A 22,322-nucleotide genomic window follows, 5' to 3' on the forward strand; every position below is an offset into this window, starting at 1 on the left:
TTTACATTTTATCATATTGCTCTATTAACATATTTCATTTTCATTGCACATTAAACATTTTTTCATGTATTTATTTCTTTGAAATAATAAGAGCCCTGTATTTGCAGACTTTTCTGTGAGTACAAAGCATTTTCATGCACATCAAATTACTCATCCCAGCAGAGTAACAAGGAATGATTACAATCATATCTTTATTTGAAATCAGAAGCCACCAATGAGGAATAGAAAGAAAGCGGAGGTTTTCTTGTTGGTGACGGTTATTTTAACATTTATTGCAGATGCCTGAAAACTTGCTGCAGTCTAGCTTTGCTGGCTCCTCACCATCTTTTCAAGTCAAATGACTAAAAAGAGAGATTAACTTTCCTTTTAACATTTGACAATTTTCATGTGTTTGTAGATAAAATAATACTTTCTTCAGTGTTTGCTTTCCTTGCTTCCTTTCACACCATGGAAAGTTTAGACGATGATGAACATCATGACTCTACTGTTAGGCAGACAGATGAATTGAGATTGGGCACCGTGTGTCTCGATAAAATGTACACTCTTGATGTCACTCATATGATAGGTCCTTTGCTATTTTGCTGTATACCAGATGAACATAAAAATAAGTCTTCTGTCTCTGTTCTCTAAGAGCTTTGTAACACATTGCTTCCAAAACACACTATTTTCTTTTTTTTTAATTGTTTTAATGTTCATTTATTATTTTTGAGAGAGAGAAGCAGAGCACGGGGGGGCGGGGGGGGGGAGGAGCAAAGAGAGAGGGAGACCCAGAATCTGAAGCAGGCTCCAGGCTCTGAGCTGTCGGCACAGAACCCACCATGGGGCTCGAACTCACAGACCACGAGGTCATGACCTGAGTGGAAGTCGGATGAATAACCAACTAAGCCACCCAGGTACCCCAAAAGCACAGTATTTTCTAAATGCTAGATGCTTAATTAACATCTGGAAAGTGTATATGTTTTATTGAGACTCAATAATGTTTGCCCTAATCAGATGGAGGCTTTTTTCCTCCATGTTATAGCTCAAAAACTACCCTTTGAGTTTTTGACTTAATAAATGAGAAATACAATTTGTCCTTAAATTTAAAGCTCAAAATCCCTTACCTTGTAGACCTATTTCTATATTAATTTGAGATGAACATCTCCACAGACTAGCCTAATGAAATAAGTGTATTATTATTATTCTTTTTGGCTTTTCCCATGAGGAAAAAGCAATTTTCTGGGTTCTCTCAGTGATGTGTCTTATTCTGCTACACAATATCCCCTCTACCTAATATGTAATCTTTTAGCTCTTTGTTATTGAGATTTTTATAGAATGTACTTTTATGATGTTCTGAGTGCTTTGAATCGCAATTGTTGATCTACTTTTATTACTATTAAACTCTCAGAGGTATATCAGCTACAATTGTGCTTGTCATTCTCCATTCATTGATGGCTGGTAAAAGGTCAGGTTCAACATTAAAATTTCTGCCAATGGAACAAGAAAACCTCAGCACTGTCTGGCAGATTTTCAATCACAGGACTGTTTGTGGCCCTTCCTCACTGTCTGACCTCATCTGTACCCTTTTCCCCCCTCTCCCACTGTGTTCCACCCACGCCAGGTGCTCTTGCTTGTTCCCTCTATGTGGCCATCTCAGTCCTGCCTTAAGCCATTGTTCTCCATGTTCCTTCTGCCTAGAACTTGCTGATCTTTTCAAGGTCTGCTCCTCCCTGTTAATCACACCTCAGCTGAAGTGTTACCTCCTTAATAACACACCCCTTGCAAATTGTCCAGAAAGGGATGGCCACGCCCTTTGAGAAATGTGCCAAGGGAAGGAGCAGCAGATTTAAGAGAAGGAAAATCAAAAGTTTTAGTATTGTACGAAAAGATTTTCAAAATTATGAGACATCAGAGCATGCAAATCTAAACAACAGCAATCAAAGACACACTGCTCGTGGGAGTACAGCATGGTGTATGTTCTGGAAAGCAGTCTGTCATTGGTCAGTCAGATTACTGTTCTCAGAGACCCAGACACTGACTTTCTCCTCTCATCGTGTATTTAAAAAAATTCCCACATCGCTCAGTAAGGGTTCATGTCTGAGGATGTTCATTCCTGTTGGAATGTTGGAAGCCACCTTGGGGTCCACAACTGGATTAGAAGGTTAGTAAATACAGTAAAAATGTGGTTGATACCCATCGGGAGGTATGAACAGAAATTACAAGCCACAAGTAAAAGGCATAATATGGAGAGACCTTAAAACGGTGCCTGAAAAATTAAGAGAATTAGGGGCACCTGGGTAGATCAGTTGGTTAAGCGTCCATCTCCGGCTCATGTCATGATCTTACAGTTCATGAGTTCAGACCCTGCATCGGGATCTGTGCTGACAGCTCGAGGCCTGGAATCTGCTTCAGATTCTGTCTCCCTCTCTCTCTGCACCTCCCCCACTCACTCTTTCTCTCTCTCTCACTCTCTCTCTCTCTCTCTCTCTCTCTCTCTTTCTCTCAAAAATAAACATTAAAATATTTTTTTAACTGACATAATTAAATATATAACACAATATCACTTATGAAAAAAATAAACCAAATTTCTGAGAATGTTCTGGACTTTGATCTGAGTGCTATTTGCACAGATACATACTTATATACTCACCAAGCTGTATACTTAAAATGGAACACTCTACATATGAATGTTAACCTCAACTCAGAGTTAAATGAACCCTATTCTTGTCTACCCTGCCCAAAGCAGTTCTCTTGAGTTCATTTCTATGGCATCAACCTCCTAACATTCTTTTCATAGCCACTATCATCATTTGATACTTTCTGATATGTATTTATGTATTTGTTCCTTAAAGCCCTCCATCTCACTAGTAAAATACAAGCTCCCTGAGAACAGAGAATTCCTCTAACTTGTTTGTTCCTACATAACTCACTTGTCCTAAGTAACTTGTCTTGTTCAGTTATGTAGTTTCCTCTGTACCTAATATCTGATCTTTTGGCTTTTTGATATTGAGTTTTTGTAGAATGTATTTTTGTTATATTCGAAGGATTTAGTGATTACTGAGGAAAGAAGGAAGGAAGGAAGAAGGAAAAGAGGGAAGGAAGGAAGGAGGTATGGAGGGAGGAAGGGAGGGAAGAAGGAAAAGGAAGAAAACAGGGAGAGGAGGGAGGAAGGAAGTGTGAGTAGAGATAGGAGAACCCTGGGCATTCTTCCCTTACCTTGTTGCCTCCAATTTACTCCATCAGTAACCTTCATTTACCTAACATGATCCCTTTCTGTTGGAGTAATGCCCTTTATTCTCCCTGCCTCCGTTAAATACTCAACATTTCCAGACCCTGATTTGGATTCTCTGTCCTTCTTTCCCTCCTCCCTCTTATTTCCTCTTCGTCTCTTTTTCCATTCCTTCTCATACCTCCTTTGTCATTCCAGGGCCTATCTCTACTTCTTACATGAGGAAAGTTACATAACAGTGCTCATAGAAATTAAAAGGCAGTGTGTTATTTAAGATAAGTATGAGAGTGCAAATTAATAATAATAAATATAACAATAGCTACTGTTTATTGAGCATTCAGTATATGCCACTGAGATTATTTAGCTATTCAAAACAACTCCGTAAAAGTCAGAGATGTTACTGTCTCCATTTAGCAGATGAGAATAGCTGATGGGCAGTAGTTTCAGATCAGTTCATGGTCTCTAAACCCAGGAAACACATATTTACTCTTTATAGAGTGTTCACAGTCTTGGCAGTTTTATGTCTTTATGATAGGAGAGTACTTCCTATCTTCTGTAATCTGAAACAGTATTGTCCTAAGGAGGAAGCATGTGGTTAGGGAAAGCACAGATGAGTCAAGTGGAGCCTGTTCCCATTAAGCAGGGCTGCTAACTTTAGTGTAAATCTCAAGATGATCATAATGTTTTATCGGGCTGCCAAACTCCAAGTTATTAAAACACCTTCATTCATACTAGAGGCTGTTACGTGTTTAATTCCTCTAGTAAGACATATCTCCGGTAATTCATGACCAGGAATGGGTTCTTATTAGACTTCAATAAATAGAGTACTAGTGGAGAAGCTAATAAATGTAACGGGAAATACTTTCCGAGTGCATAGTGCCTTTATAATTCTACCTTTTTGCCTAAATTAACCTTTGCATTATAGTTTTGATTGCTCAGTTACATTTACCCATTTGTCTGAACACTGCTAAATCTGACTTTTATTGTTATTCCATTACTCCCTTTATAACGGCGTGATTTGCGCTGGGCCCAGTGCTATGTATGTAGAACATGTAGGTGGGTGGATAACTGCTGACTGGGAAAGACACTGCGCTGACCGGGTTTGCCTGGCAGGCTGTGGCTGGTTTGCTCTTGATATTAATCATAAGCAGTGCCCCCCGCCAAGCACACCTTTCCTTTTGTGACTTTTGCTTTGTTTACTGTGCCTAACTTTGTTTTGGGACTGTGCTGTGGAGCTTCCAAATGGGTTGAGTCCATTTGATTTTCTTCTATTTCCCATGCAACTCAAAGCTTTCTAGGGCCTCATGGAAGGAAGCACATTGACATAGAGAGCTGTGGAATCAGAACCAATTATTCTGTCACGAAATAGCCTTTTCTTCAGAAAAAGCAGGCTCTCAGCAGCAAGATAAAGTATAAAACGGCACACTGTTAGGGCTGTTTCACATTTCCTTTCTATTTAGTCATACCCTTTAACAAAAGCCAGCATTCTGGGCCTTGGTCCCACCCAGGTCAAATTCTGCAAGATTTGGAATCCAGCTCTATTAGAGCTCTGAGTCAACGGTTAGAGTAATGCCCCTTAATGAGATCACTTGACTAACAAATGACACTTTTGTTCTTAATAGTTCCAAGAGTACTTTTTGAAGACCATTGCCTACAGTTCCCTGTACCATTTCGCTGCAGCGAGAGGTGAGGTTAATCTGTGAACAGGGGATGAGTTTGAGAAAAAAGAGCTGAAAAAAGGCAAAGGTGTAGTGTTGACTCCTACAAGTTATTATCATGCTTGTTCCTGAGAATCTTAATTACATCTTTCAGAAACTCGTATTTAGTGCACAGAGAATAATACGGCTCTCTTCCAAGTCGTTAGGCTTGTGATCTGAAGTTTAGGCCTTCAATTTTTCTCTTTTATCTGGGCGTATGGAATAGGGCTTAAAGAGAGAGGGAAGATTGATGGAAGTGTGAGTTAGTGAGTGCACAACTATTCACTACTCAGAGCTGGGGCTTAGCAGTCAGCTGAGTTCCAACCTTCCTGGCCTGACTTACTATTTGTGAGATCTTCTTTAACCTTGACGGGCCTCAATATTCTCATCTGTAAAATGGGAATAATGACTCCTACCTCATGGAGTGGTATGAACATTAAAGAAGAGATCAGTATGACAGAATACGTGGCACACAGTCATTTCTCATTAAGTAATAGCTACTGTTACCACTACTGTGACTATTTCTGCTGTTATTATTATTATAAAATACTCAGTACATGTCAGACTTTTCAGAGCTTAGCATAAGGCACAAAACATTGGCCATGACCCTTTTGTGAGTCATTTTATTTATCATGTTTGTTTACATAAAATATTTTTTGAAGTAGATTTTGTGAGGCAGACATATTCTTCTCATTCCACGTTTTCTCTTGTAACTAGAAACCTAGGCCTTCCTGAGCAGTGTGTTAAAATAATTTCCAAAAGTAGTCCAGACTTAAATCAGTGACACTGTCGGGGTGAGTTAGCCTTTCTACGAATATAAAAGCCAATGCAATTCCAGAACGTTTGCCTATAAATATCTAGCATATAATATTTGAGAGATAAAGGTTAACAATTTTAATAATTAAAATTATATTTTTCATACTTTCATTTCCTCTGCCAGTAACTTGGATATGATATCAGTTGGAGCTGCATGCTGACAGTGTGAATACAAACCAAACATTTAATCCGTGTTTGGGACAAATGTCAACAGAGTACACATTGATTTCTAATATGGAAAATAGTGGGAATTAGCTTCAGTAGTCACATGAAAACTTGGTAACTAACATAAGAGATTTTTGAAAAGAAAGTCTGGCGGGATAGTTTGTCCTCTAAATATGTATGTGCAAGGCGGAATACTTTCAGAATCTTATTTTCCTGATTTTACCTGGGACTGCGTGTGGCAGGACTACAAGAGTGCTTTCTTTGTTGAGGTTGTAAAGGCTAGTTGATTTTTCTCTTGCCTCTGTGTCTCTAGGCAATTTTGTGAGATATCCTGTGAAGACAAATGTTTAGAATATATTGTGTATCTAAAGACTTCTAGCTGCCCCTTAAAATGTAACTTATCGAGAAATATTTGTCGAAATAAATATAAATATTAGCATTTATTTTATAGCTTTTCTGGTAGGAAAGTTTTTATTAAAAATAAATATATTACCAGATTCTAAAATCTCTTTTCTACGTATCTTCATTTCTTTTCTTTTTCTAAACTTACGAACACCAAGTAGGCGTATGCTCTAATTTTTCTTGCCCTGAGTTTTTCAGTCATGTTTAAAATACTTGAAATTCTCGGAGCGACTGGGTGGCTCAGTCATTTAAGCATCTGAATTTAGCTCAGAGTTTAGCTTGGGTCATGATCTTGTGGTCTGTGGGTTCGAGCCCCGCCATGTGCTCTGTGCTGACAGCTCAGAGCCTGGAGCCTGCTTCGGATCCTGTCTCCCTCCCCTCTCCCCCTCCCCTGCTCATGCTCTGTCTCTGTCTCTCTCTCTCAAAAATAAATGAACATTAAAATACTTTAAATTCTAAAATTAGTGATGTGACAGCCACTCAGGTGAAGTGTATTCTTATTATAAGAATTATGGAATTAATATTTAAAAAGATGTTTGTCTACCCAGTAAACGTCTCATCTATCAGGTTCTCAATAAATATTTCCAATGTAGACTTTTATTTAAATTCATGTCACTTTTTAATTTGTCAATATTAACTTATTTGTTTTACTATCTCTTACGGGCCCGCCTTTTGAGAAATACTGAGGTAATTTTAAGTCAGGGAATTGGTTTTTATCAGAAACCATTGAGGCACTGAGCCGGGCTAATCCCTGGCTACTCAGAGAGCCTGTAGTAGACCATCCCGACTCTTCCAGCAGCCAGCACAGCTGCTATGAGCTGATCATTCACTGTTAAACATTCCCCCTGTCACCACAGAATGAGAATCCATCAATCAAAGAAAAGGAGAGAACATTTTGATTACCAGGATCTCATTTTCTATGGATGATGTTAAAATGTAAAATATAAATTGTTTCTTTTCCTACCTGTGTCACTGTGTTTTCATTAAGGTTCAAGAGTGAAGTAGAATGGGGACTTCCTCTCATATTCATTTAATATCTGCGTATCACCCAAAACAATGGCACGGAGATGAGCTTTTAATTAATGGCTTTTCTGGTTTTAAAGTCAAAGCAAGCTCTTGATATCCTCATAGGGATGTGACGAGATATTTCCATTATTTAAGATTAGAGACCGTGAACTGACATTTAGAAATGATTGTTCCCATTTGGAAATATTTCCAAAAGCATGTTTGAAATAGGACTCCACGTCATTGATAGCTTCCAGTGCCCTGTGGAGCAACGTTCCCTGATTCACCTGTACTGAGAAACCTGCTTTGGCTACAAAGGTAGTTCATCTGATTAATTTAGCGGAAAGGATGCTGTGTTTTCTCATGCCTGCATTTTGCATATTTTCAGAATCAAAGCTTGGTCCTTTTGGCTTTTGACTCACATGAGACCAGGTAACTTTTTCAGAACAGTTACGGTAGCTTACGTTTTCTCTTAAGAAAAACATTTTAATCCCAATTATTCTAATTATTTTATTCTTCTGTCTCTGGTTCTGTCAGCTGTTCTGAAGAAAGTTTATTCTTGCCATGTTTCCCTTCTCTTTTTATATGTAATAGTTTCTATCTATCCAGTAGTATATGCCTCAGTATCTCCTAAAAGTGTACTAAAACACTATTAAAAAGCAAGACCCACCACTCAACCTAGTTGGTCATAGGGGTCAAATATCCATGCGCACCATCATTTTAGAGCTTCTCACCATCAAGAAAGCAGAGAAACTCTGACAGATACTTGCCATGGCCTCCCTACCAGCATTCTAAGCTCTTCCATTTGGCTTGGTCTGCTCCCTAATTCTGCCAGGGAAAATTCAATCTTCTTTCCTTGCATTAAGGTCAGCTGGTTCACTTCTGAGCCCTTGTTATTCAGCCCTGCATCTCTGCTTTCTTTACAATGCCAGAAATTTGCATATTTAACTTCTTTGTAGGGTTCCAACCTACAAAGTTTTGACCCTTGGTCAAAGAGGACCAAAACAGCACCAAAAACAGTGACAATAACCACAAACATTTATTGGCCACTCATTATTTATCATGCATGCCTGTAAGTACTTTGTATTTTACTTAACCTACACACCAAACCTATGGAATAGGTACTGTTATCTTTATTTTGCAAAAAAGAGAACTGAGGCATACAGAGGAAAGGAAATTTTCTGGATGTTTCATCGCTGGAAGTACCAGAACCAGGAATGGATCCTAGTCATGTTTGTTTGTTTGTTTGTTTGTTTGTTTCTGTCATAGCTATTACTTGGTTTTGCTTTGTCTGTTTGCCATTGACTCTTGTTTTTAAACAATACCGTAGACCATATTATGTAGAAATTAGACTTATAAAGGAGATTTAGTATTTTAAGGGATAGAAGGGATCATAAACAGCATTACTCCCCAATCCTTTTGAATTGATGGATTCATTTGAACTGTCGAGACGCTACTATCACTCACATGATTGAAAAGATAGAACAGGAAGACAGTCCTGTGTAGTGCTTTAGGCTCTGTTCCACACTGCCAGGATTCAAATCCTTCGAACTATCTTATAACTTGGGACTTCCCTAACTGCCTTGGTTGCCTCATCTGTGTAAAACAGGATGAGAATATTTGCCTCATAGAGTTTTGTGAGGATTAAATAAGCTGACATGTAAAGGCGTTATCAGTATCTAGTGTTAAAATCAGTATCAGTATCCAAGTTTTCAACGTAGCTGTTTTTCTTGCATTTTGTATTTTTGAGAGAGAAAATACATGATATACAAAAGCCCTAATGAATTCATTAACACTTTTTAACTGAATATACATTTTTGTCAGTCACAGTATAGCCCACACATTTTAAGTAATAGTTATATGTTATGTAACGTATAATTTGTTCAGTCTCCCCATCAAGTATAGCAGGCATATGGATTGTCTAATCTTACGGTAATTCTGCAGTTTCCAGAGGATCCATATCCCACAGAATGGCAACCAAACCAATTCCGTGCAACCCTTTCCTTCTTGAGGAACAAGAATGTGAGACTAGAGAGTTGAAGATAATTTATCAAAGGCGCAACCAAGAATGGACACAGTAATGTCTAAACCTCAAATCCCATGACTGCAACACAGAAATCCTTACTTCCAAGGATATCCCAAAAAGCTTATTTCAAGTTGTTTTTACAATCAGAGAGAAAGCTTGGTCAAGCACTGTTGTGTCCTTAAACAGTACTTTATGCTCTCCTTGAGATTCTGTTATCCACATGGTCTTTGCCGTTTCTCCTTGTTAAGCAGTAGAGAAGTGTTCCTTTGTATCTTCATATGTCAGAGCCTGAAAGGAAATTTGGAGTACCACAGAACAGTTTCCATGTCCTGTCTACCTGCCGCCATCATCAGGTACCCTACGGGACTGATAATCAAATCCTTCTGGCTAAGACTATTCTCGCTACCTTCTTACATTTTCTCTGGTGAACAAATGGTACAAAAGCGGATTCTCTAACTGAAATTTGAAAATCTTTCTCTAAAGAAAAGCAATACAATTTATTTTTTTTTTACCAGAGCCCAAGTATGATAAGTGTCTGTGAGTGACAGAAATACAATATAGCCACAAGGTTGCTTGATACGAAACATGGCATGCTAAATACTCTTTGATGTGACACATTCAGATTGGAAGCTAGAAAAGCCCTTCATTTCATGCCAGTGGAAGGTCAACTAATTGAATTAATAAAATAAAGAGATGAAAGAAAAGAGCATGCTCATAAATTTTCCAAAAGATATGCAATTGAAATTAAATGTGGTATAAAACAGGGGTGCCTGGTTGGCTCAGTCGTTTGAGCGTCCAACTCTTGATTTTGGCTCAGGTAATGATCCCAGGGTCATGGGATTGAGCCCCACATCTGGCTCTGAGCTGGATGTGGAGCCTGATTGGGACTCTCTCTCTCCCTCTCTCTCTGCCCCTCCCCCATTCATGTGTGTGCACACGCACTCTCTCTCTCTCTTTCAAAATAAATAAACTTTTAAAAAATATGAAATAGGGGCACCTGGGTGGCTCAGTCAGTTAAGTGTCCGACTTCAGCTCAGGTCATGATGTCACGGTTCGTGAGTTCGAGCCCCGCGTCAAGCTCTGTGCTGACAGCTCAGAGCCTAGAGTCTGTTTCAGATTCTGTGTCTCCTTCTCTCTGTGCCCCTCCCCCACTCATGCTCTGTCTCTTTCTCTCTCTCTCTCTCTCTCTCTCTCTCTCTCTCTCTCAAAAATAAATAAACATTAAAAAAAATTTTTTTTTAATTTTTAAATATGGTATAAAATAAATATGAGCAATTTCAGTAATTCCCAGAGCCTTAACAACATATGGTCTCAAACAAAGACAGAAAAAGTGTCTAGAAGCAGAGAACTAGAGTTCCACAGGGTAACTAAAATAAATGCATTGCTTTCACTCAGACTATTGACTGCTGAAACAGAACTGGCAAAGAGATATTTATATCACCTCAAGTAATAGTAAGGGAAAAGAATCAAAATAAGCAGGGGTAAATCAGCAAGACAACTTGTTCAACATGAATTTTTTTAGAAAGTAAAATCACAGTATTTTTAGGGAGAGTAAATAGAAGATATAGGGGCACCTGGCTGGCTCAGTCGGTTAAGTGTCCGACTTTGGCTCAGGTCATGATCTCAAGTCTCCTGAGTTCAAACCCCATGTGAGGCTCTGTGCTGACACCTCGGAGCCTGCTCCTGCTTTAGATTCTGTGTCTCCCTCTCTCTCTGCCCCTCCCCTGCTCATGTTCTCTCTCCCAAAAATAAACATTAAATTTTTTTTAAATAAAAGAGTTAAAAATAAATTAAAAAAGAAGATACAATATTGAATTAGGAAGGAATAAAGTTCAGTATACCTTCAGTGTAAAGAGGATCAGTGAACATTTCTGTCACACATTTTAACATTCCTGTATAAGTTATCTTTGACTGTGACCAAGACAGAGTCTAATATTCTTATACTGTAGGTGTGCATATTTACTTCTTGGAAAGAAAAGCTTCTCATTATGTTGGCTGAAGAGCACTTACATGATTGCTGGTTTTTCTTCACCAGGAAACCTGTCTCCTTTACCAGAAGTGCTTTGTACAAAAACATCAGAAAGAGGGAGCAGGTGGTTGCTTTGCATTTCTTTGTATTGTTTTAGGTAAATACATTTGGGAAAAAAGGAAGGAAGGAAGGAAGGAAGGAAGGAAGGAAGGAAGGAAGGAAGGAAGGAAGGAAGGAAGGAAGGAAGGAAGGAAGGAAGGAAGGAAGGAAGGAAGGAAGGAAGGAAAAACTGAAAAGCAAAAGAAGGAAAGAAAGAGAGGGAGGGAGGGAGGGAGGGAGGAAGGAAGGAAGGAAGGAAGGAAGGAAGGAAAGAAAATCGAAAAGCAAAAGAAGGAAAGAAAGAAAAATAATGGAAGAGCCAGTGCTCTTACAACTTCTATTATAATTTGTTTCTTATTTGAAAAATGTAAAAAGGGGCGCCTGGGTGGCGCAGTCGGTTAAGCGTCCGACTTCAGCCAGGTCACGATCTCGCGGTCTGTGAGTTCGAGCCCCGCGTCAGGCTCTGGGCTGATGGCTCGGAGCCTGGAGCCTGTTTCCAATTCTGTGTCTCCCTCTCTCTCTGCCCCTCCCCCGTTCATGCTCTGTCTCTCTCTGTCCCAAAAATAAATTAAAAACGTTGAAAAAAAAATTAAAAAAAAAAAAAAGAAAAATGTAAAAAGAAAGAGATGAAGTGTAAACTTCATAAACTTGACTGCATTTTAGGAACAACTGTCAATAGAACCATATACTTAGATTATATTAAATATTTGAGGTGGTTGGTTTTACCAACTGAGGTTTATGGCATGAGCTTTGTAACCTTACGCATGAAGTACAAATGAGCTCAGTTACTAATTTTAAGTGTAATTAGGATGCATTTTTAAAACGATTTGCCTCAGTGGATTCCTATTCTACAGTTGTGAAAATCACAACGAAGCCAATATTCATTCAATATCTTTATATTAGAACAAGATCCTGATTAGAATCCTAGTGGTCCTCTTAAGAGTGAATAGAAGGATCATTAATCGGTGCACCTGGATGGCTCAGTCCGTTGAGCATACGACTTCAACTCAGGTCATGATCTCACAGTTCCTGAGTTCAAGCCCCATATCAGACTCTCTGCTGTCAGCGCAGAACCCGCCTCAAATCCTCTGTCCCCATCTCTCTCTGCACCTCCCCAGCTTGTGCTCTCTCTCTCTCAAAATGAAATAAACATTAAAAAAATAAGAAAGGTCATTAATCCATTAGCCTTAGATACAGAAATGTAAGAGCTGCATAGCCCTGGAATATAGCATATTAAAAATGCTGCCTTTGACATACTCTACATCAGTTTGCTATTCATTTATTCTTACATCTCTGTATTCATGGACCAATACAATGCACATCTATTAGTTAAATGTGACATTTGTAAACAGGTAGCTGGGAAGTTGAAAAATAAAATGGGGATAAGGAAAACGTACTGAAGTAGCAAGGGTAAATCTACTACTAGAAATTAATATTCAATCAAAAGTTCTTTATTTAATATAGACAGTCTCACATATTAAACAGCCATCATTTTGAGGAGCTCATAATGATAGAGTATGGGTAGAATGAGAGCAATATATTATTTTCTTTCTAACTTTTACCCCTTACTGTTCCCTGTACCTGGATAGTGTAAGTTGTGAAAGAGTCCCTAAATTAGGGACATTCATATACTTCTTTAAGTATTGATCTTTCATTGACCAGAAATTATTCTTTGCACTGACTTGGGTTTACTGTAAAGAGAAAACAGTTAATAAAAAGGGATCGAGTATAAGATAACGATATTCAGGATTTGATAAATAAGCCAATTGGTCAACATAGTAAATGTTTACAGAGAAACATCAGAGAGGTGATTTCTAAAAAAGTCAAACATTAATACACAAATGAGAATTTTAACTAAAGCATTTGAGCAATAACCTTTTATTTATGTTTATTTCTTTCTAACATCAGTAAATTATTAAATCATAGCAAAAGCTGTAACAATTTTTTTCAGGCTTTGAAAGGCATTCTTACAGAGTTGATAATGTGATAGATTTTTTCCCTGGATATATGTGCATAGCCACGTAGGCAAGGACTAGAAACACTATGGAGGCAGAGAAGAAATGCATGTGTAAACGTGTATTTATAAGTTAGTGTAACAAGTGAGGGAACATGAGGTAGTACAAATGCTACTTTCCAAACTCCTATTATTTTTTTCAAAGCCTGCAAACTGTTATTTATATTTGACTTGAACCTGATGCTGAAATCTGAGCATATCCTTTAGAGCCCAAAGGAATTGGCATTTATAGAGCCCTACAGATGTGAAGGCTGGGAATTACTTTTGATCATTGATGGTGGGGGGAGGGGGGCATTGTTTTTTGTTGTCAAGTTTATTTTGGACATCCAGGCATAATCACATATCCTGGCATAATTAAACATTTAAATAGTCATTTTTAAAAATCATGTGACTTTGTACTATTTCAGAAGTTTATAACAAAGCTACTGCTATTTAAAATCTATTATTCTGAAACGTTACAAATCAGAGAGTAAAGATCCGTTTTAAGACAAGTTTTTTTAATAGTATTAAACTATTTTGATGAGCAGTTCGATGTGCTACTAATGGCAAGTAGTAGTACTGTGTGTGTGTGTGTGTGTGTGTGTGTGTGTGTGTGTGTGTGAGAGAGAGAGAGAGAGAGAGAGAGAGAGAGAGAGACAGACAGAGACAGACAGAGAGAGACAGAGAGAGAGAGAGAGAGATTAATTTCTCCAGCTTCCCGAGGACTCATTTATTGTCCCCGGTGAGAAGCCCCCTGTGGTTTGGCCGCATGACTTCATCTTCCGCTAATAACCACATTCTATTTACTAGTGAAAGTGGACATTTTATTCTGCTATAAAAAAAAAATCACCAGCATGGCAAGAAGAGAAATATCAAGTCCCCATGACATTCCTTAAGGAAAGAATAAAAGAAAATGAGACCTAATGAGGAATGGACAGTTACTGTGATGCTGCTACTTTATTCACTAGTCCTTAATTATTTCAGTTATTTTTATTGCACCTTTTCCTCATCCATAGAGTTCTTTTGTATCATTTGCAACCCAGTGAGGCCCCTCTCTGGAATTAGCTTCTGAGAGTTGATGTGGGAATTGTAACCCAAAAGCACCACCTTTGGATTCGTTAAAGGGTGGGCTTCCTGTAGTTAGCTTGTACTAGGAAATTACCATTTTGCAAGGGCAGTGTAAATTTTGCATATCATTTTAATAGCAAGGCAGGTCAATCAAATTATAATTGGCTCCAATTAGCACTCCCATGAGCTATAGGATTCTTTAGCATCTCCTGGACTGCACTTAAAAGGAAAATGTTGTTTACTGTCACTGAAGTCATAAAAATTGTCCATTATTCAGTGTAAGTGATGAGGAAGGTACAAACCTGGCGAGAGGAACTTGGCATATATTTAATGCATACACATTGCATCAAGCGTGGCATTGTGCAAAATGTGCAATTACAAAGCATTTTCTTTTTAGCTGCACAGGCAGGTCTTGGCGATGAAACTTGTAGTCATCCGCAGCATTTGAGTTTTGAGCTAATCTTAATATTGCTTTCTAACATTTTCTGAGTCTTGAACTCCTTTGAAAAGCGTATTTTTTTATAATAGGAACAAGGTATCAGAAAAGAAATGCATTATATTCCCAAAGTCTCTCTTATCTTAGGATCTGACTCTGTCATCTGGGGGGTTTCTGCTCAAGGTCCATCACTCTAGCAGAAAGTCCACATACAACCAAGGGGTTGCAGTGACTGTAGATGTGTCTGTGACATGAGAGGATTGTCCTGTCGTCATGAAACATTACCATAACTGACCCATCCTGATTAGGTCAGGAAATTTTCTTAGGAAAATTTAAAGTCCTTTCTTTAACAATGCCATGCTTCCTTAGCACCTTGGCCAAAGGAAGAAGGTCAGTAAATGTCTTGCCAGTGTTTTCGCTCCTTGGTTCCCCTAAATCATTGCTGGACATTAGAGTTTGAGTGTCACTAAATTTGGCCCCCACCTTGCACGTCCTCATCCTGAGATATCCTTGGAACAAGGAGACAAGGGAAGGGTCAGTCCACTGAAACAACTTGAATTAAGGTTGGGAGAGTGTTGGTTCTTTGGGGAAAATTTAAAAAGTTCTTCATGAGAAAAAGGAAGAATGTATGCATCCAAGCAAAAATAAGGAATGGCCTCTCGAGGGCTCTCTCCATTTCTGCATCAACAGATATGGAGGAAAGAACTTCACCTTAACACCACATCAGCTTTAGCAACCATAGTACCGGGAAAGAGACGGAGGCACGTGTTAGAAGAGCTACCCTGGTGGAAGCATTGAAAATGAAGACAGAAGGGCACCTGGGTGGCACAGTCAGTTAAGCATCCGACTTCCGCTCAGGTCATGATCTCACTGTTTGTGAGTTCGAGCCCCACACTGAGCTCTCTACTGTCAGCACAGAGCCTGCTTCAAGTCCTCTGTCTCCCTCCCTCTGCTTCTCCCCCTCTCACACTCTCTTTCTCTCTCTGAAAAATAAATGAACACCTTTGAAAAATGAAGACAGAGCCTTGTGAAGTCTTGATATGATGGAAGATGCATGTGCCTGCTGAAAATATTTCTGTTTCTTAAGGAAAATGGTGGTCCACAAAATGGTGGTCACAGAGCACATCAGGAAGCTGCATTATTTCCATTTCTGCAATGGAAATGACTTATGCGTGCTCCCAAAAGGCAGCAGGCTAAAGCAAGAGAGACAGGCATAGAAGATTTAGGAGACTAGCTTACACTTTGTGAAGTTTCGTGTACTTAGGACATACGACAGCCTCATAAGGAAAAGAGGAGTAAAAGTAAAGTAAGTCAGGTAAAGATCACCAAACTCATAACTTGGTCTCAGGCTAACACTGACCTAGAACAGGTCAGCAAACTTTTTCTTAAAAGTTGAGTCAGATAAGTATTTTAGTCTTTATGAGCTGTATAGTCTCTGTTGCAGCTACTCAGCTTTGCTTCTGTAAGCATAAAAGCAGCCACAGATGATAAGAATTGGATGGGTGCAAGTCTGTTCCAAAATATTTAGTTTACAAAGCAGACAGCAGGTTAGATTTGACCCCCTAGCTATACTTTGCTGACTCCTGGCCGAGACTCAGCCCAGAAGTATAAGGATAAAGGAATGTCATTTTTAGTTTTTGTTTTCTTCCCTGATCATTGTTCTCTTTATCTGAGGACCCTCACAAGTCACATTTATTAGTACCCTAAATCAGAATGGATGAGTCAGACATTTACCGGCTAAGCAAGGAAGTATACTCTCAAACAACAACTTACAAAACAGCTTTTGAAAGACAACACACTGAAATGTTGGAAATGTCCATAGATACCTTCTGCTTTAAGGGTACGGATTTTTTTCAGTCCTTACTATTGACCTTTTCTTCTTTGAACCTTGTATTATCTTCATTTTTCTACATGGCTTTAGATCTTTGAGTATGTACTCTCTCAGACCCTCCATCAGTGGGTGATATCTCTAAGCTCCATAGCAAAATTTCCTTCCCAGTTGTATGAATCAGTGATACAAATCTTGACTAACAGCCATCAAGTTCCCACAACCTTTTTTTTAATATGCCTTATTTTAAGTAGGTCAAACTTCCCAGTTGGCACCAGAGAAAATAGCCAAAGTTACTTTTACAATTTTGTTCAACTGCAATTTTGTTTGACAACTTCTTCTTGAAAATCCCCATACAAAGGATTAAATCTCCCTCATAATAGAATTTCATAATGGAACTAGAAATAAACCCTTAAATGTCAGTAGTATGTGTATTAATGTATCTCCAGGTAAACACTAGAGTGACATATTTCCTGCTAAATTGACTGGCCTTACACTTAAGTGACCTGGGAAAGAATATGGCTGGAGGAGTGATGTCATTCATCACATACTACTTTTTTAGAAAGCAGTTTCAGGACTTCATTATCTTAATTTATGGCTCTGATTGGCAAAATCTCTTTTCTCTCTTCTAAAAAATATTTCACATACCTAATATTAATGTAGAGTTGTTAATAGGAAGCCCAGAGGCCAAGTAGTTTGGGCATAATGTGTTTGTGATTTACACCACAAGTTGTGAAAGGTTTTGTAAAGTCTAGTTCATTTGAGTATATAAAATTATCATTTTTAGTGTAGCTTTGTATTTATCATCATACATAAAATGATGTTGAAAAATCCCTGAAGAATGCCGATTTGATATATGTTTTACTTTGCAGTGTACAATTAATCTTTATTGCAAATGCAGATTTTTTTGATAAGTAAACTCTCATAGTATTACAGCAGGTATTTTTTTACTTTATTCAGAATGCAGTAATTCACATAATTCTCTAATGTTTTCAATCAGAGTGATGCCATATATTTTAACACAGTTATGCAGGCAATAAATGAAATTGTGCAGATCTTCTCTCTAGGAGATAAAAGTTATGTATCATTCCATCTCAATAAGTAAGTCTATAAAGAAAGGTGGGTAGGTCCTCCAAAGTTCTGCTGTTCCTGTCATGACACTGTATTCCATATTAAGCCCAGATTTGATTTCTTTCCATGAGTTGTTAAGGGTCTGAATCTTTATATAAAACAACCGAACACAAATTCATTCGTTTTGGGGTGGTTGTGGTTTGCTGTCTCTTTTGGAACACCCCACCCCTGCCATTGTATTGGTCTTACAATCATTTTGTATAACATACGATTCTTCCTTAGGCCTTCTCAGGCCAGGATTTCTCCACTTTTTTGTCTCTAATCATTTGTTTTTCTTTGGAAGTTTTGTGTCTATCACACAGCACTGCACCTGGACTTAATAAACCCCTCTTTGTTAGCTATGATCGTTATTTCTGTTAGTTTCCTGTTGCTCGTGTGACGAATTACCACAAATGTAGTGACTTAAAACACCACAGATTTACTGTCTTACAGCTCTGTAAGTCACAAGTCCAATACAGGTGTCACTGAGCTACAATCAGGTGCCAGATGTCGACAGGGCTGCTGAAGGCTCTGAAGGTTCTGGGGGGAGAATCCATTGCCTTGCCTTTTCCAGCTTCTGGAAGCCACCTGTTTTCCTTGACTCATGGCTACTTCTTCCATCTTCAAATCAAGAGCATAGCAGCATCCTCAAATAGCTCTCTCTGGGTAAGACCCCTGCTTCTGAGGTCATAGTTCCGATTCTCTGACCCTGCTGCTTCCCTCTTACAAGGACTCTAGTGATTACATTCTCCCCACCCCTGATAATCCAAGATAACAATCTCATCTCAGTGTCCTTACTTTAGTCACATCTGCATTGTTCCTCTAACCATGTCAAGTAACATGTTCAAGATTTCAGGGATTCGGGTGTTAACATATTCTGGGCGGCATTATTCTGCCCATCTTGCCATTGTTAGTCCCAAACCCTCTGGTAAGCGTATCTTTAAAGGTCTCATCCACCCTTTGGCCATTCACTTCTAGGTTACCTGCCTGAGTCTCACAAGTGATTTCCAGTACAACCTCTTCCATACCTTGAGTGGCTCTTCTTCCCACTTTCCCGTTTCTCCTGTTTATCCCAGCTAACAACCTTACAGTTAGATTTTTGTGCTGTTCACCAAAGATTGTTTAATTCTTGATTTTCTGAGTATGTATCTGGGGGAAATAGTGGAGGAAGACCATTAATTTATTCTGGTTACCTTGTATTCCAATATGTACGCTATATTATTGCACTTTTAATTGAAAAGTATACGTACTGTGACTTTAGAATGTGAAGAAGGAGGAAATATTGTTGACAAGTATTTAAAATGGCTTTCTAGGGGCCACTGGATGGCTCAGTTGGTTGTGTCCAACTTCGGTTCAGGTCATGAGCTCATGGTTTGTGAGTTTGAGCCCCCACGTCGAGTTCTCTGCTGACAGCTCAGAGCATGGAGCCTGCTTAGGTTTCCGTGTCTCCCTCTCTCCCTGCCCCTGTCCCCTCTCTCTCAAAAATGAATAAACAAAAAAAAATTCAACAATAAAATTAAATTAAAATATTTTTCTATAGTGTATAATATGTAGAGCGCATATTGTCCATGTGACCATGTGAAGATCACATACATGATGTCCGTTTGGTGATGGTTTACAAATATAAAGCATTTGTAGCTCAAGAGCTACTAGTATGCCAGTCTAAGATAGACCCTCACATTTGCCTGATGATACAAATTCTCAAAGGAGAATACAGGAGTACTTATTTCTACAAAACAGCAGCTTTTCTCCATGGGATTCTCAAATTAAGAATGATAGTTTAAGACTTCTGCTCAGGAGGTGAAGGTTCTACAGTTTCTTCTCTATTTGGTGAGGTCTCAGGATGGGCTTACAGTGTTCTCCTCTGGTATGCTGATTTATCTGGGCTTGTCTGGAGGGTAGTTACTAAGAATCAGTTAGGTCAGTTTGTAAATTTGAAGAGCCTGAAGGTCTTAGACAGTTATTGAAAAGGAAGGTCAGTTAAAGAGGCTATTTCCTTCAGGTCTAAGGGAAGGGGCAATTGGTAATACAGAGGAGAGTCTGTTACTCAGTTTCGGCAACACCATGTACATTCAAGTCTTCTGAGAAGCAAACCCCAAGGTGAGATTAGAGGATCAAACTTGTTATTAAAAAAAAAAAATCTGGAGGAAATACCTGTGGAGGATAAACAGAGAGGGAGCAGAAATTGGTGGAGGGGAGAGTTAAGTCCAGTATCTGTGAGCAAAGAGAGGAAAAGACAAGTCACATAGGAAGAAAGCCAGACCGCCTCACAGCTCTGAGAACAGTGTGGCCATTATCTGATGGGGCATCTCCAACCAGAGTTGCCCTTGGAGACATTTGGTACCGGGGTGGGGAGCGGCGGGGGGGGGGGGGGGGGGGCGCGGAATGGGCAAGCATCAGCACCGCAGTGGAGTTCATCAGTTAGTTGGAAGTAGCCCCCTCGATCTTGTGCCGGTGGGTGGTTACCACCAGTTAATTGTGTTTCCTGCAGTAAGTTCTCCTGAGGTGAGACCTAAGTAGGACACCTCCATGTTCACCACAGTCCACCCCCCAACTCTCCTTGCTCATTTCGGGAACAGCCTTCAAATGATTTTGATTTTGACTTTCTTCTCTTCTATCATTTGTTGCTAGATCACACCACAATATCTGTATACAGTATGTTAATAGTACAATATTGAAGTCAATGGTATTGATTTGGGATTAAAAGAAATAATACAAGTGGAGCCTTGTAACTTTTCAGTCAAAATTACATATGTTAGAGTTGTTCCAAATTTTGCATCTGGTTACTGATCATATATTCTCCTTGCTACATAATATTTCTTTTATGAATTTACATGATTTTAGATTTTCCAACTCTAAATCTGAGTTCTTTCCACCAACCATTCTTACTTTAGTAGAAACTGGTTTAACAAGGTTGACTTCTTGTCCTTAATACCAAGCTGAGGTCTATTATGTTGGGGAGCAGTGGAAGTTTCGCACTCACTGGATACAAGGGACATATTTAAATAAGAAATAAAAGGCAGAGGGACAATTATATGAATTTCAGGAATAGAACGCTTTGAAAAGCAGAGGAGATGGCTTTGCCTTCTTTAAACAAGGTGATATTACAGGGGTTAAAGGATTATGGGGTGGGAGATGCTTAGAGTAATAGGAAGAGCCTAAAGAAGTAAGGCTTCCACAGCAGTCAATTTCAGCAATTGCAGAACTGATTCAGCCGACCTGACCAGCTTTCTCCAGCTCTATGGTTTTTTTAGTACTATTGTTGTTGTTTTTTAATTTTTTTTATGTTTATTCATTTTTGAAAGACAGAGACAGAGCACAAGCAGGGGTGGGGCAGAGAGAGAGGGGGACATAGAATCCAAATCAGGCTTCTGAGCTGTCAGCACAGAGCCCCATGTGGGGCTCGATCTCACGAACCATGAGATCATGACCTGAGCCGAAGCCAGAAGCTCAACAGACTGTGCCACCCGGTGCCCCTATTTAGTACTATTGTAAGAGAAAAAGCACTATCAATGTAGGCATGAGGCCAACTGTGGAGTGGATGTTTGAGACCCATTTTTTTTTTCAAAGTCTGACAAACAACTTAAATTTCACAACCTATCACATGACTGATAGGAATTTTATGAAACACTCTACTGAAATGATACAGCATGATGTGAAGATCGATTCAAGGTTAAAAATCAGTGTTTCTTAACATGTGCATGATATGCCATTGACTTGCCAACCTTTGGAATCATGAAACATTTGCATTTCCATTGAAGGCAGAAGAGAGTCACTTGTGTCTCATTTCCACCAGGTATTTACCATGATCTCTCCCCAACTTGCTTTTCACATGCTCCTCACTTCATTTGGAGTGCTTTTATCCCTGCTGTCAGAATATTGTTGTGTCCTTGAAGACCTCTTCTTCAGTCATGAGAGAATGTCACCTCTTCTTCCTCTGAAACCCAGAGTAACTCTCCCCCAGCCCTTTTACATTATCTCATTGTTATTTGTAAACGGACTTAGTGTCCCTTTCTACAAAATGCAGAGATCCTTCATCCCGGAATTATGCCTTGAATGTATTTTGAACTTGTTATTCACTAAATTGATTTTGATTACATGTTTTCGGAAAATTCTTTTGAAAAAACATTACAGTAATGAACCACTGCAATAATGTTGATAAAATCATAAAAAACAATAGGACCATGGAAAGAAGGAATCAAAGAAGTCAACTGCGGTAACTGTGCTTAAGTAACAACTTGCCTGTGAAAAATATGGGCATCTAGAACAATGCAGCATCATATTATTTACCCTCATTATCACAGAGTAAAAAACATTAGTTCCTTGGGAGAAAGTTGGTTTACCTTGACCCTAAAAGTCAAGAAAACTCTCATATTAGACTTTACAGAGGAGATAGGAGCATAATTGTATCCTTAATTAACTCAATAAATGTTTATTGAGGACTATTAAGTGTCTCTGGATGTTTCATTTTGGTAATTGGGCGGGGGAGGGCAGTCAGGA

The 22,322-nt window shown here is 38.9% G+C and overlaps 1 protein-coding gene across 3 annotated transcripts in view; it reads left to right on the forward strand.

Moving 5' to 3' along the window:
• The window catches only part of CNTN3 (contactin 3), a 340,674-nt gene that overhangs the window by 216,485 nt on the left and 101,867 nt on the right, over positions 1 to 22,322 (forward strand). The window lies entirely within an intron of this gene.

This window comes from Neofelis nebulosa, chromosome 4 (genome assembly GCF_028018385.1).
Source record: "Neofelis nebulosa isolate mNeoNeb1 chromosome 4, mNeoNeb1.pri, whole genome shotgun sequence".
NCBI classification, from domain to species: Eukaryota; Metazoa; Chordata; class Mammalia; order Carnivora; family Felidae; genus Neofelis; species Neofelis nebulosa.